The sequence below is a fragment of the Stigmatopora nigra genome, chromosome 5, assembly GCF_051989575.1.
Source record: "Stigmatopora nigra isolate UIUO_SnigA chromosome 5, RoL_Snig_1.1, whole genome shotgun sequence".
NCBI classification, from domain to species: domain Eukaryota; kingdom Metazoa; phylum Chordata; class Actinopteri; order Syngnathiformes; family Syngnathidae; genus Stigmatopora; species Stigmatopora nigra.
This window is the reverse complement of record NC_135512.1, coordinates 6778417-6794945: the sequence shown is the minus strand read 5'-3', so window position 1 is coordinate 6794945 and position 16529 is coordinate 6778417. Positions and strand designations below refer to the sequence as shown.

Genomic DNA, 16529 nt, shown 5'->3' with positions numbered 1-16529 from the left:
CTTGGGCGTTTGTCCTATTGAATCAGTTACAATTACATTTGGCAAAGTGAAATATCAGCATTTGCAGCCAGTCCTCTCATTTTAAGCATATTTTAAGGCAAGAGTGGCCATGTCCGGTCTTCCAGAGTCCCTATTCAGTCTATTTTCATATCTCCCTCCCTTACCACACCTGAATCAAATGATCAACTCATCAGCAAGCTTGATACCGATTCAAATGATTAGATTTAGGTGTGTTGGTGGAGGGAGACATGGAAAACAGACTGGATAGGGGCTCTCGAGGACTGGACTTGGCCGCCCGCCCCTGCAGTAAGATAATTTTGATCATTTTGTTGTTTGTTGTTTTTGTTTCAGGCCTGTTTGAAACACCACCTGTTGTCGGCATGACCCGAAGTCCAGTGTTGATTTCATTTACTCTTGTATATTTTATACTAAAAGGGGAACTCACAGTTTAAAACAGGTAATCATTTGTAATGATAATTTTAAAAGCATAGTAGTGTACCAATCTGCTGCAGAGTCAGAAAAACAAGCAAGCCCGGGAGTTTGATTGACAGATGGACACGCCCAAAGCATCTTAGCACTGACAGTAGAAGGCATTGAAGAGCTGTATTTCATATTTTTCCAAATACTCTAAGTTCGAAACTTTTTCTTTCTGCAGTCTTTACTTTTGCCCAATACAACAAAGTATTCCTTTTAATTTGACTTTAAATGAATTGGATGTCGATTGTATATTTAAAAAAAATCCACTTTCAAGTTTAACCCCATGGCTTCCCTATTTTTGGACATCACATTTTGGCCCATATTGACATTTAGTAGTGGTCTTTATGGAGTTGAGGTTTTTAAATGCCCAAATTTAGTCACCCTATAAAGAGTTTAATCATTCAATCATCACTTCTTACAACAATTCATCCGTCAAAATGACAGTAACTTTGCCGATAATGACAGTCCAGCTGCTCTGAGGTCAGCTTGAAAACTTGCTGTCAGAAGCGAACAGCTGGCGGGCTTGACTGGGCTCAACCATGCGTGGCTATAACAGCCCGGGTGCCGAGCCAAACCTAGAGAAGCCCATGTTGTGGTCGTGTTTTTTGGCGCAAACCCAGCTGGCGTTAGGCGAACCCGTTTGGGCCTAAATCGTTTCATCGGACCACTCCACACTTACTACTTGCCGCCTGTCTCGAACTCTGTGCTTATATTTATTTTTTAGGGATTTTTTCTTGCTTTTTTTTAAGCTGAAGTCAGACGGACAAACTGGGAAGAAATCTGTCTCAAAGTCACACCATCAATTCAGTGGGGCCTGAATTTGAAAGATTGGACTCCAATGAGGTAAAACCAATCCTCCTTTTTTTAGGTGATATAAACAAAAACAAAAAAAAACGCAAAACACAGTTTCAACGTTGTAATGTCGTAACGTAGCGGAATGTAGGCTTTTTTATCCGTAGAGTTGCAGTAGTGGGTAGAGTTTTAGTTATTTTGATCAAAGAAATTCAATTTAATCGGAAAAATCATTGTTACATAGGAAATTGATCCAACCCAAAAAACTGCCAAGTAGACTAAAATAGACACAATGGTGCCCATTGAACCAAATTTGGATTAATAGTGGGAGTCCCTTCCGAACACTATTTAAATGCCTTCAAAGTGGAAAAAAAGAGGATTTTGTGTGAAGTATTAACCTATTTTTGTTTGAAAAAGAGAACACAATGGGGTGCTGGATGCTCTCACCCAATGAAGTTGGTCAATGCGTAGGCGGGCGTGGTAAGATTAATATCCGGGATTAATGAGCTGCTTTTATGGCGATGATTTGAAAAGAGAACGCCGTTTCTTTGTCTGGGAAAGGAGGATGAGTCTTTTGGCACTTTTGGATGCGGAAATGCAAAATCCAAATTTAATTCGGCGGGGGCGGCAAATGTACTCAGAGCAAAGGCACACAGGAAGGATGGATTAACCTCAATTCTTGCTTTTGCATTCAAAGGCTGGGGCAAATAGACCAGACATATCCTTGAGTGGGAGTGGATTAAGTGCCTTTATTTGTATTGAAGTAGGCCGGCAAAACAATGCGATTGACAAATAATCACTTCTGTGTCATTTTGTAACAGATTAAAATTTGTTTTCATTACAGGTTTACTCGTAATCATAGAATGATTAAATATATTATTCATTTATTTAGGTCTATCTATACATATGTACATGCAAAATGATGTTGTTATGTAAAAATATCGGCTGTAAACAAAAAAATTTAAACAAAAACAGTTGGATAATTTTGTGATAACAATAAAATTGTTAATGCGTATGAATTTTGATTAGTACCGGGAATAAATTCAAAATCTAAAACCGGTCTCAACTGATTTGAACCAATCAAAAAGTCAAAGAAATTCAGGTACAAATAAGTTCAAGGCCTATTATTTTTGTAGTCGAATATTTTGCAAAGTCATTTTAATTTCAAGGCCAAATGAATATTTGGAAGAAAAAAATTCAAAGTCCCCAAAAAAATATTTTGAAGTTGACCCCCTTCTTTTTATTATTGCCTTTGGCGGATTATTACCATAGAAATATAATACTATACATATTTGTATGAACAAAGTTTTTGCAGAAAAAGAAAAAAACTGTTAAACGAGGAACAGCAATTCACAGGAATTCTGTAAAATATACGTTCATAATATGAATATACTTACATTATTACTTGGAAAAACATTCATTGCTTCCATCGGATTAGCTTGCGCCGACCAAAAAAAAAAAAAACTGTACGAGAAAAGCCATTTTGAAAGTTTAAGAGTGCAAACAGGTGTGGCGGCAACATCAATGACTTTGACTCCCCGCTCTGCCTCGTCATTGCCGGGATTCAATTTCTCCAGACGTGCCGCCAAACGGGCCCCCTTGGTGACCCCAACGAGGCCCTTTTGCGCAACGTCCAACGCCAGCCAACTCATCCTCTCTTCACCGGCTCGCGAAAAAAACATCTGCCGATGGGCGCAGGAATTTGGTTACTCTGGACTTTTCTTGTTTTCCTTGGGTCCCTTTTGAAGTCAGTCCAGGGATTCCAGTTGCTAACTTTCAGCAGAAGGACAGGCCCGAGGACTTGAAAACTCATCACCCAAGGTTGTGGCGGTCAGATGCGTTAAGTGAAAGCAGACGTCCAATACGTGGACATTAACACCACTTATGTAACAATCCAACCTACAAATAATCATTTGAAGCTCCGGCTGATGTACAGGTTTCAAACTGGCCTACCGTGTCATTTTGTGCACCCCGCGAAATTAAATTGTTTGTCGGCTTCAGTATTACGATAAAAGTTAAGGATTAAATGTAAGTAAAGACCACATTTACCCCGAAAAAAAAACTTGACACATCCTATTAATTTTTTTTGTTTGAGTTTTTTCAGTTAGTTTTTAGTTCAAAAACACTTTTAAAACACAAAGTAAATCAATCAATATGATTGACTGGCCACCAATCTAGGGTGTAAAAAATAGAAATATTTAATACCTTCTTTAAGAAAAAAGTTCTAATAAAAACTTAATAATAGAGGTTTTTTTCCACTCCACTTTTTTGATCCAAAAATATTTTTTTAATCTTTAAGAAACGAAATGTTTTCAATGTTAATGATTAACGTCCACCTGTGTGGAGGTTGCATGTACTCCCCGGGCCTGTGTGGGTTTCCTCCGGGTACTCTGGTTTCCTCCCACATTCCAAAAACATGCATGATAGGCTGATTGGACACTCTAAATTAAGTGAGTGTAAATGCTTGTTTGTGTCCTTGTGCCCTGCCATTGGCTGGCCACCAATTCAGGGTGTCCTCCACCTTGTGCCACAAGTCAGCTGGGATAGGCTCCGGCACCCCTAGTGAGGATAAATTGGTTCAGATTTTTAAAAAAGAATATTAAAGTGTTAAACACATCATTGTGGACTGCCGATTAACTATGTCTCTCTGGCTTCTATCCACAAACAGCTGCTCCAATTCCTGATCCTGCATGCAAAATGAACGAGAATGACGGCGATTTGCTCCCAGCATTCGTCACTGAAGGTCTTTCTCTTCACACTGCGACCATTCCATGCCAGAATCTGCTGGAATTCGTGCTCCGGAGACTCGTAACATGACCACAAACTAGAATGATGGCTTTTATGGTAAGCATCATTCAAGCTTGCTATCAGTGAGACTGACGGGTGATGAAGTTTGCCTCTCTGTGCGCCAAGATATATGTTAGGAATCATATATTATTTTGGAGAAACTCTCAAAACCGGCCTGTCATCGGCTTTAACCTGGTGCAGTTTGTTTATGCGCTGATCCACGGAGACCTTCAACGTTATCAGTGCCAAATGTGGAGAATGTGAGGGGTGGGGGGTCTCTAAAGTGGAATTCTTGGCTGGTTTGAACCGTAATGACTTCGATACTTTGGCGCCACTGACGCTTAACAGCACATTTCACGACAGAATTTCTAGTCTTTTGAATACATTTGAGATTTCAGGGATGCTAAATACGCAATGCTGTGAAGAAACCCAGCCCCAAAATTCAGAGTACGTCAGAGTAACTTTTTAAGTGTGTCTTCTAGGATTTTGATTTGATCGCCTATCGAAATTGAAGAGGATGTAGCCTAAAATGAACAAGATGAGACTTGGAATTGCTTAATCAATATTAAATAACTTGGAAATGGCCCAAAAACAACAGAAAATTATCTGGTGTTGCCCAAAAGTAAAACAGTTACCTGGAACTGCCTCAAATTCTACTGGAATTGACCTAGATTTACCCCAAAAACAACAGGAAATGATCTGGAGTTGTCCCAAAAATTAAGAAATGTACATTTACATTAACAAGAAGTGACTTGAATTTGCCCCCCAAGTTATATAAAGTTATAAATTGCCTCAAAATCAACAGGAGGTCATCTGGAATCACCAAAATCAATAGAAACTAACCTAAATTATCAGGGAATGATCTGTAATCACCAAAATCAACAGAAACTAATCTAAATTTAACAAAAATGGACTTGGATTTTCACTGCATAAAGATTAATTCATTAACTTCCATTTACTGCGATAGATGTCCAATCCATTTGGACTGCAGGCCTAGCCATGATCATTTACTGGCAGTCCTTCCCAGTTCAAAAGGTCTCAACGCCTTTTGACGTCGAAGGCAGAACAAGTTAAAGACATTCTGAGTTCAAGTGTAGCTAATAAAAGCGTCACAGAAAAATGCCAAGCAGATGTTTGTTTGTTGTCTGTCTTTGTTGGTCCATGGAAGACCGAGATAATGTTTCCTCCACGCCATAACTGTCTGTGAATATTTATGGCATCTCCTGGGGACAATGTCACGGGCGTCTTGGACTGCACTGCAATATTTTTCAAGCATCATTCGTGAGTGGGAAGGAATGTTAAAATGTCAAGTTAACTTTTAATTTGATAACATGCTGTACTCGTTGACTGGCTATCCTGAGAGTTGGAGTCTACGGGAAGGGTGATGGATGACAGGACACTGACCGGGTGAAAGGGCAGAGGTCAGGAGGCAGGCTCTGGGGGTCGGGGGTTAACAGGTAAGGCCTCCGATTGTCGCGGGATGAAAGCCAAGGCCCGTTTGCCGCGGAGACGAGGACGAAGAGGACGAGGAGACGTCCGGCGGGGCTTCCTGCTGTGAGTCTTCTCCGCCTCCTCTGGGTACGTGTCTGCCTATTGTCTGCTGTCACCCACTTTATCTCTTTTTGGGGAGGTGGGGGGCTACAAAAGCATAAGACTTTTTATGTCTTTTTTTTTCTTTACGTGTCGGAAACGGTGGAAATGCTCACTCGGCGGAAAACGGCAGGATTCTAAAAAGATTGTGTTTGACCTTGACATGGGGGGGGGGGGGGGGTGTCTTTTGCAAACAATGAGAAAATGCCAAGTCCATTTTGGGGGGGTTTGGTCTTTAAAAAAATAAAAATAAAGAAATACATGAATTCATTTCAATGTGTTTTGAATAGCAAGTATTTTATTTTGCACCATAAACGTGGAAAATGAAAACAAACTAATTTAGTATAATAATCATCTCAATGGGTGACAAAGAGCACAGCAACAGCTTTAAGTTTGAATTAAAAAAAATAAAAGCAAAGATAATCATGTAAAGTTTTATAAATATGGAATAATTTCAAGTGATAAACAATGCATTGGAGGGTATTGCATTTTATTCTTGCATTGTATTTTTGTAGCTTTCCTATTTTTATTGTGTATCACATTCATCCCTTTTTCTTTTCTGCATTGTAAAATATTGTACTGTATTTGTTGTATTTTTTAAACGTCATTTCCATATGGAAAGAAAAATATAGTTTTTTAGAGTGTATACCCAGGTCAGGGCTCAGCTCCCTCCAGGAGGGTAAGCGCCCCCCACCCCTTTGTGGCCGCCATCCCACAATCCTTCATTCACGCTTGGCTTCTTCTATAAGCAGAACACCTTCCTGGCTTAATATGGAAGAAGCTGGAGACTGAGAGTGTCTTGAACATATTTTGGGGTCCATTGAGATATAATGCCGCTAAGTTCCCAAGAGAGTGAATTTGTTTTCACTATTTAGCATTTACAGAAGCACCATTTATACAGCATGACTGAGGATTTGGAATATGAATGCCATCTGCGAGCAGCCCATCCAAATGATTTATTCCTACTTCTCTGTCACTTCCTGTCCAACAACGGACAGTAAAATGGTTACTTGATCCCTTGACATGTTTAAGTGGACTGTTGAAATTGATGCAGAAATATATGTTGCACTGCAAAATATGGTATTTGTAAAAATGTGATGTTTTGTTGGGGTTTTGTTTCCTTTTGTTTCCTGTATGTGTGATTAGGTTCACCTGCTGTTTCCTTCCTGGTTCTCCTTCCTGGTTTTCCTTCCTTTGTGTCACACAGGTGTTTGTGATTGCAGCTCCATGTTTTTGTGCATGTTGCAATATTTTCTCTCTTTGTTATGCCCCTTGATTTCCAATTAAGTTAATATTTTTGTTAGATTTTCTCCAGTTTTATTCTTTGTAAGGTTATTTTCTTATTAGGTGAGCCAAAACAGAAACAGCTGGTGAAACTCTTGCAATTGCACAGACAGGAAACACAGCAAACTTACCAAATAACAACAAATCATGACAAAAGGTAAGGAAATTGATTACTATATATGTGCATGGCGTTCAGAATTATAAGTAAAACAATAGGTGGATGAAATGTTAGAATATTTGTGTGCATTCAAATGCATTGCATAAAGAAAAAAAGGTTGAATGCAAAATTCCAAAACAGTTGAAATTGATGTTTATGATTGTTAATGGCAGTGAGTGAGCCAAGTATAATTTCAAATGATTTTATTGTTAAATATAAAACAATTGAGATGAGTTAGATGTCCTTGCAACCAAAGAGTTAACAAATATTCATCATTAAGCCATCACCTTATTGCATTTTGGAGCCGAAGGATAAAAACAGCCACATGATTGGACGTCAGCAGAACTTTGTTTGTTGTGTGAACTGAATGAACCGTGTATTAAGTGCCTTTTCGTGGTTGGCCAAAGAATGTGTGGGCACGGACCGTGATTTACTCTTAACAGGCTGCGCTAATCCTTCTGTTTATGGCCGGATCCGAGAAAAAGGGCCTCTCTGTGAATATCAACTAGTATGTGTTTGTGTGAGTGTGCTTAAGTAATTAGGACATTAGGAAGTTTCTTGATGGTTCCTGCTGACATGCAAGAGCAAGAAAACATATCCAGCAGTTAACTGGTAGTGCACTAAATAAACAAAATTAAACAATTCGATATGCTTGACATACAGTTGAAATGCTTTGTCAACAAAATGCTGATTAAATAATATCTCACTGATTTCTAAGTGGTCAAAGTAATGCTATATTTGACATTTTCCAAACCATCCTGTTGATTTGATAGGCAATTTATTCTTGTGAAGGCTTCTTAAAAATTAAAGCCAGTCACATGCAGTTGTGTTATTGAACTCTCACTGTGTATTTAAATGTGTTGAAAGATATTTGCTAGGATGGCCTGTCTTGGGAAAACCACGTTTTTGTCTCTCTGGATGCATTTAAGTGAACGTCTTTTGTGGTTCGTGTGTTTTCCAGTTTCACAGCTTGTGCAATGTTAAAATGGAGCTGGCATAAACACACGTTCCCATCATTGTGTCCCGTCCCCCCACGCTTCCCACCGTGTTCCCCTCCTATGGCTGGTGTCTGTTATTATGAATGATGAAGAGAAGAAGGTCTCCGCTGAGAGCTCGCAGGAGGTCAGGGGCGAAAAGAAAAGGCGGTTCTGGTACGGCGCCAACGTACACAAAAGTTGGACGCGCATTCCTCACCGGGCTGAAATTGAAGCCGAATAATGAAAAATACAGGCCAAGATGAGTGCATCCCAATAGAGAACCCTGGAGAGAACTAGGAGTGAGCAATATGACTCAAGTCTTATCTGGAATGGATAGAAGTCAAAAAATAAATAAATACAACGTTTAAACATCAGGGACTAGTTCAAGACACATAAATATTGATATGATGAACGTCGCTCTCGTTTGAAAGTCAAAATTGCAGATAAAAAGATGTCCATTACTGTCAACAGCAGTCGAAATCAAGGCCCCGGTTTTGTTTTTATATTAAAAATGTTTCCATCAAGTTGCTCATAGCAACTTGCTATAACTCAAGTTACTCATAGTAACTTTTTTGTAAATCATTCATTTTTCTTCTACTTCTTAATGTGCACAAACAGCTATTGTCATTTTGCTGTTTTATTATTTCTACCTTTTAATTACTTTCTGAAGATGTATTATTAGTGATAAAGTGCAAATTTGGAAACTTTCACCCTATTAAAAAAGAAACAACATATTTATAGATGAATACTTCAAAAAAACGTGACATTCATTAGATTTTCCTCTGCTTTTGATTCTACCTCTCTAAAGTAACCACAGAAATAAGCATCGAGACTATTGGGGAATGGGAAATCTTGCCACAGACTGTCACAAAGATTTCTTAGACATCTGATTGGTCAATGGCCGCTTTTGGAGAGGAAATTGCGAAAGGTCAATTATAATATATGTTTTTTTTTTTTGGAAGGTGTCATTTGCTGTGTAGGTGCCACCTACTTACAAGGTTTGACTTCTGCACTTGGGGGGTATACAATATTATTACTATTAATATGACTGTATGGCTATATGCTCTTTTTACATTGTTTCCAGGGGATTCTTTCAGTTGGAGCATAACTGGTCAGAGTGATCATTTAACTCATTGTGTGTCATCGACAACGACAGACGTCCCATCATAATCGCTGCCAAGCCTGCCCGCCCAGTCTAAATAGATTGAGGTCTGAGTGAGTGAACTACTATTTCTTAACTGATAAGTGTTCTTGTTTTTTATTTTTTTTTTAAATCTTATTTTGTGAGTTACATACAGAATGTACTGATTATTGAGTTCAGGGACGAATGTTTAGTCACAGTAATTTCTGGAGTTATTAATTAACCTAGTTTACCCACACTGGCTCTTGCCGAACAAGTCATCCTTCAGGAATTCTTGTGGTCGGAGAACACACTTGTAAAGAAGCTCAGATGTTCTTGCACAACGTGACGAAATGATGACGCTAATTCAAAAGGGGGCAGATGTCTCTTCCCAAAAGTATTTGTTGGCTTCATAGATGGTTTTTCTTACGGTAACAAATCGACAGCAAAATCACTTTTGGGACTTTTAAGTCTCAAAGTGATGAGGTCTCACATAGATGTTTGAAGACTTTATTTTTGTCTTTAAATTTGGGTTGTAGTTTTAATATAAGATTAGAGTTTAAGGTTTGAAAAAGACATATTTTAAATTTCATAGGAGAGTGAGACTTTTAATTATAAGCTATACGAGACAGAATTGTTTTTTTTTTAAGCAAATGCGCCAAAACTGGATTGGAATTTCAAATGAGGTTATCCAGCATTGTTGCTTTTTTTGGTTTTCCTAACAAACAGGAGTCATGCGATTAGTTATTGATGTGGACATGGCTAAAATGAGATGCATAATGTAGCCTGAGTCCCATTAGAATGACTGGGTATAAGTAAACCTAGTTGCATTACAATGACGCCTCAACTGGAGGTCAATGCAGTCGTTTAAAGTCACGGTCAAGTCGGAATCTGCCAAATTCCATCAACTTGTCTGGCTCTCCTTTTGAATTAAGAGGTGTAACAGCCTAAAGGGGCAAAGTTCAGTCTCCACACCTCGGCCTCGTGCTGCTGTTTCACGCCCCTGACGGAACATTCTGGTCACTTGGCATTATTTGTGGAAAAACTCCAACAAGATGGCAGAGCTGAGATAACGTGCCTCAACGGAAGGGTGGCACTAGTTTAAGAGGTGGAGGCGGAGGGGGTGGTGGTAGTAGAGTAGGAAGAGGGGGTTGATGAAGAAGCGGGAAGTATGGCAACCTCTGAACTCGTCTAAGGCTTAAGTTCCCGTAATAAAAAAGAGACATTCCTCCACAAAGGCAATGTCAATCCTTCTGAGGTCAAAGAGGTGCAAAGAAATGCTGACCATGTCAAATAATGAAAATGAATCCACTCATGTAACTTTATAGGCAGAAAACAAATTTGGCACTTAAATCTTGCTGCAGGGTTTTGCTTCCATTTCAGTTTTTCTGCAATTCTGGTGGTAACAGAAAGCAAGACTATTTAGGATCTAAGTTCATTATTTTTGGTGATAGACATCTAATGGCAGGCATGGTATAAAACAAATAAGTAAAAGAGTAGTCATGACATTCTCAAACGGTGACGGACCAGGCAACAAGCCGCAAACATTTTTATCTTCTTTCATCATTTTACGAGTTCTCTAATGATGTTTAAGTTCACAACATTTTCAGCACGTGAAGGCATTGGAACAGGTTGTTTTTGGTTTTCTTTTTGTACATTTTAATGTTCAACACCACAGTTATCACAGCACTAAGTCAAACTGTGGTGAAAGTCGTTCAATGTTCTCACTTTTGAGACGATCCTTTCCAATAGGCTGCGATGCTGTCACTTTAAAATCCTATTTATTGTCAGCCACTGCCTGGCGTAAACATAACAAAATCCCAGAAAATTAGCTTTTGGTGCTGAAAAGCCACAAATTTTGAACCGAACTCGGTGAGCCCTGGAAACACATTAGCCACATCACACAATTGGATGACAGAACCAAAACTCTGGAGAATGTTGGATGGGCCTCAGTCTGTGAGTGTTACATGCGACCCAAGAACAGTGGAAAAATGGCAGATGGCTTCAGATTGTGTTTGTTCGTGGCTTTCTGGGGACCGAAGCAAAGGCCACAGTGCTTGCCTTAGAGTCAACATGACGGTCATAGAGAGTGGGACTCCCATTTTTTTTTTTTTTTGCAAGCAGTTCCCTTTATTTCAGACATAGTTTACATTACATAAACGAATCACGAAACAATAAGTTAATGTCTGAAAGAGTAATTAGGTTGAAGCATATGCTGAGTCCTCTGAATGTAACTGTTTTGGTTTGAAATTGAGAATGTTCATTCATTCTTTTTCTGAACTGCTTATACTCAAAAGGGTCGTGGAGGGTGCTGGAGCCTATCTCAACTAACTACAGGCACCAGACAAAGGACACCCTGAATTGGTGGCCAGCCAATCACAGGGCTCAAGGGGACAGACAACCATTCACTGTCACACTACTCCTACCTAGAGAAAAATTTAGAGTTTTCAACCACCCTAACCTGCAACCTTTTGGGGCGTGGAAAGAAACCGTAGTACCCGGAGAAAACCCACATAAGCCCAAGGAGAACATGCAAACTCCGCACTGTGGTCCAACCTGGGATCGAACCCTTGACCCCTGAACTGTGAAATTTCTTAAAAACTGACTATAAGTCGCATTCAAACAACTTTATAATGCCAAACTGCAAATGAAAGTTTCTTAGGTGAGAGTTTATACATGCATATTTAGGGCAATAAAATACACATTTCTCCTAAGGGCACCAAGGCTGATATTTATCTCTGTGGCATTTTTGTAGTCTCGCTGCCTATTCTGACACAGAACCCATCTGTGCGGCCCAGCATTAAAAACCGGATGAGGACCACTTTGTTATGACAGCAAGTCATTAAGATCGCAAACAACAGTCACATGAGGGAAGACTCCACCCGAACTAAATCACGGGGAAGGCAGAGGCTCTACGCACTTCCCGCCTCTTGACAAAACGAGGTGAAAGTGTATGAGCGGAGGAGGCGGTCATGGGAAGGCAGTGCCAGGAACAATAGAGTCATAAGGGTGGTTATTTACAGCCCACGCGGCTATGAGCCGACCCATACGGAGGCTATCGGGATTCGGGACGGCGCTTCCTGGCACTGGACCGTCGTTTGATGGCAGCGAGACTGGCAGCTTCCCTTTCCTACGCCCTTCCTCCTTCCTTCTCGTATCTGTTCAAGTTTTTCCTGTGCTAAAAATTTATCTCCGCCGAGGCCCGACAAAAGGCAGTCTGAGGACTGGTCGCCATAAGTCAGTCGGATACCACATATGGAATAAAGACGTAAAATGCCTAAAAGGAAGTCAAGGGAATTTACAGTGACTTGATTTGGTATGCAGTTACTGTATTCCCATTAGGTACTTCAAATGTGTCTTGTAAATGTTTACAATGGCCTGAAAAGAGATTGAGGAGTACATTAGCTGTGAGCATGATTGTAAATATTGCATCAGGATGTTGGGGATCAAGGATTTGGGAGAAACGTATTCAAGTTAACACAAAAAGTTGGTTCAGCCAGGAAACCTTGAACAAAAGGCATACTTGTTGGCTACCTTTTACAGCAATGGACATACAATCCATTTGAACTGGGAGAATTCAATTGGATTTGACGCCCATTGCCATCAAGAGCTCTGAAACAACATCATTTACATCCAACTAGTCATCAACAAAGACTACATTTGTGTTGTTGCTCATTGTATTTCCCCCTTATCCGACTTCAAATGGGTATCTGTTACCATCAGTGACAGCCAATGGGTTAATTGATATCTTTGTACACCATATAGTTGTGCAGTGTGGTGATTTGACTTTGTTTGACATTTAACGATTACATTTAACATGTTTTCTGTATAACAAGGACGTGAAATTGGACATTTTTTAATATACTGGCCCCTAATTATAGAAAAGAACAAACATTCACCCCTTTTTGTGGCTCTTTCATTTATAGTTGGAAATCAAGTAACACATGAAAAATTGGGTGGGAATTAATGATGGGAATTCATTTACTATAATTTTCCCAAGAATTTGTGTCATATTGGCGCGCATAACCATGGAATGCTGTCTTTGCTATATTTCACTCAGCAGCATGATAAATTCTGACAAAAGCTATCTGGGTCAGGCAGACGATGGGGAAGCTGTCCCACAACGGTGGGTGGTCATCATTTGGAGTGAGGGGGGTGACATTTACTACTGCCACTCAACTGGGGGAAAACCACACGTTCTACTCCAACCACAAGATTTTAGTGAGATTCCAGCTGATTTATTCATTATGGACAACAATACAAATGATATTTAAAGCCATGTTGCAACGTGAGATTGTGAAATGTGAACCCAAAATCACACAAAGGCTTTGACTGTTGATGGTAAAAGCTGAAGTGACATAAAAAGTGAAATTCAGCATCACCGTTCCGGAGACGCTTCATTTTATCGTATTCGTATTTGCCCACTAATATGCGGTTAACCGCGCTTGGGAACGTTTGTGTTTTCAGTGGTCTCTGGAAAGGGGGCTTTCACCAAAGCACGTTGCGCGCAACACAACTCATAGAGTGAAAGATCGAGCCCTGCGAGAGATGAGGGAGGGGAGAGGTGAAATAAACAGAGGTGACGATGCATTGCTGCATTAAGAATCCCTGCGCGGATGGAGAAATCCAAAAGGGAAGCAGATGACAACAGGACTGCAAATGTCCACTGCTTTTTCTATGGAAATATATGTAACAAATGTGGAAAAATCTGTAATTTTGCTGGGAGCTAATGTGGTATTACTGAAAAAAATCCACATGTATTTTTATTGTGATTGACTTCATATCAGTTTTAACATAAACATTTACACATCTTTAGATTAAATTAGAATATATTTAAAAATCAACTATCAACCATTGAAAATATTATATTAAACATATATTAAAATTAAATATCTTGAATGAATGAGTAAAGATTAATTTATTATGCCCATGGATTTAAAAAAATGTATAATTAAAATTAGGAATTATTTTTAAATTAAATTAAAAGGATTATGATCATTCATTCATTTTCTCTACCGCTTATCCACACAAGGCTCGCAGAGGATTATAATCATTATCTCTACATAAAACTGAAATAAAAATGAAAAAAACTTTTAATGACACTTTTTTTTGCTCTGAAAGCTAAATGAATCTGTTTTTACTTGCCTATAATTTAGTTATTGAACTCGATAGCAGTAACCGGCACATGCGGGACTCCATTTACTGAGCAAATTTAACACGTGTAAAGTGAAGTTGAAGGAAATGCCATATTTGAAGTGAACTCATCCCGTAACAATTATGTTTCCAACAATGTCCAATCCCAAATATGTTTCACTGTATGACTAACAATCCTTGGCTGCCACTAAGCACACTTACGTACAAAAACTTTTTGCACATGACTAACTCATGCCACAATTGTCAGATCTGGACATTCAGACTCGGAGCCAATGACCTTCATCTTTGTGTAAGACGGCTTGTAAAAGGAGGCGTTGAAGTAGGGCCTTCGTGCTTTGTTCTTGTACGGTTACCAACATCTAGTGCAGTCAGCTGTTAGGTATGAAACAGCAAAAGCTCCAACAGTTTGTTTAAAATCCTGCTGCTCTTCTGTTTTTCTTTTTTTTCCTTCTTTTTAACAGAGCATATGACTCACTCAGCTGTTGTTTAAGACGGGAAAAGATCTCTCGGGCTGTCAGTATACAGCCGAAATGCCAAAGGTTGAACACGTCTGTTACAAGTACATACAGTAATTGTTGACCATCTCTACGCAGTTTGTGGTACGGACACAAAATTCGGACAGTTTGGCTCATTCTGGAATTCTCTGTGGCTGCTATGAAAATAGGGAGGTTAACAACAGTCTCTTGCGTAAGTTTTGTTTCTCGTGGCTAAAAGCACATTTTGTTGCGGTCAAAACGTAACAATAAGCACTGGAACGTTGGGTCATTCCTCACACGTGGTTTTTGGAGTGAATCCGTGGGAATTTCATCCTGAATAACATTTTTTCAGGATTAAAGATCACTTATGTTGGACCTGCTTGCTCACGTCTCTATTACAGGGTGTGTACGTTCACACCAAACTGATCCAAACCCTGCTGGAAAAGGAAAGGGTCTTCCCCAAACTGATACCACAGAATTTAAGGCATACTACATTTGGGATAATGGGACAAGTAGTGTTGTTCGATCAGTGGTTCAAAACTAGGTTTTGAAGCCTAAAAACATTTCCAAAAGTCTTGGTCTTGAGGTGATCTCAACATTTTTTGATATGGAACAAGTCTTAGTCCAGTCTTTACTCCCAATAGTCTTCTTTTTCTTGTCCTCAGTAATACTGATACACTAATACAATCTTGATCTTGACACCGTTGTTAATGGAAGCCTCTTACATTATATGACATTTTGTATTACAGGTTCTGGCAGTCTTGATAATCAACCCCTTTAAAAATGAAACGTAATGGCTATGCATGTCCCACATGACATACTTTGACCATCCCTCATGTATGATATAAGGTAACCATTTTCTTCTGTGATGAGGAATCTCTTGGCAGTGATAAATGATCTATAAGAGGGTTATTGATGAGAAGGGTGGTGGTGGACGGATGAGGTGAAGAGATGGAAGACAGAAGATGTCAGCATGATGCACACAGCGGCGGTGACGTATCGGTAAAACACAATTACGTCGCATGAGGAGGCCTGGAGAAAGGTGGACGTGTTCTAATGATGCTTCTATATGGAACATATGGTGTCAATCTCTACAGAATGAGGGGCCGGTACTTAGAGTGGCACCAAGTCTGTTTTTCATCCCCGAACGGGCCCGTTGTGGAAGAGACCGCTGTGTAAGATGAGCTCCAGAAAACATTTTTGCGGCGTAAATCATGCAGCGTGGGAGCACCAGTATTCCTGACGTGTTTAGCTAATCTACAAATAATACCATCAATTACAAATCGACTAATCCTCGTATGAACTAAAGCCATCCTGAAGTGCACACGCCCGACGCCCCTCGGCCAAGGCGGTCGTCAAGATGTCTCGTTAACGAACACATGGGCAGTTCAAATTCATTAGATGATGTCATTTGCTATTGTAACTGAAGACAAATTAACTCTTTAGCTGCCATTGTTGGTGAAACAACATTTCCAATGGTAAACCAAGCTCAGATCTCTAAAGTGAAGTAGATGTGGAGAAATTGCTTTCTATTATCTTTAACTGTTTGGTTTCATGCAGTTATTATTTGTAATACAAATGTATTTGCAGTAGAAGGTTGTTTCATGAAAATCAGTTTAAAATGATGACTTTGATCCAAACCGACAGATTCCTGTGTTGCCTTTGGCCCTAGATTTGTTACCCAATGAGACAAGCTTGAATTTTCCAATGATTCC

General features: G+C 39.5%; 1 long non-coding RNA gene across 2 annotated transcripts; it reads left to right on the top strand.

Annotated features, from left to right (window-relative positions):
- The first annotated feature begins 6812 nt into the window (after positions 1–6812).
- LOC144196977 (uncharacterized) lies at positions 6813–13900 on the top strand. 2 transcript variants are annotated; one of them, XR_013326444.1, is made up of 4 exons: positions 6813–7087; positions 9027–9062; positions 9149–9279; positions 13652–13900. It is a non-coding gene; the product is annotated as an uncharacterized LOC144196977 (long non-coding RNA). The 2 variants fall into 2 exon arrangements; XR_013326445.1 differs by lacking the exon at positions 13652–13900 and adding an exon at positions 11940–12925.
- Positions 13901–16529: the final 2629 nt, after the last annotated feature.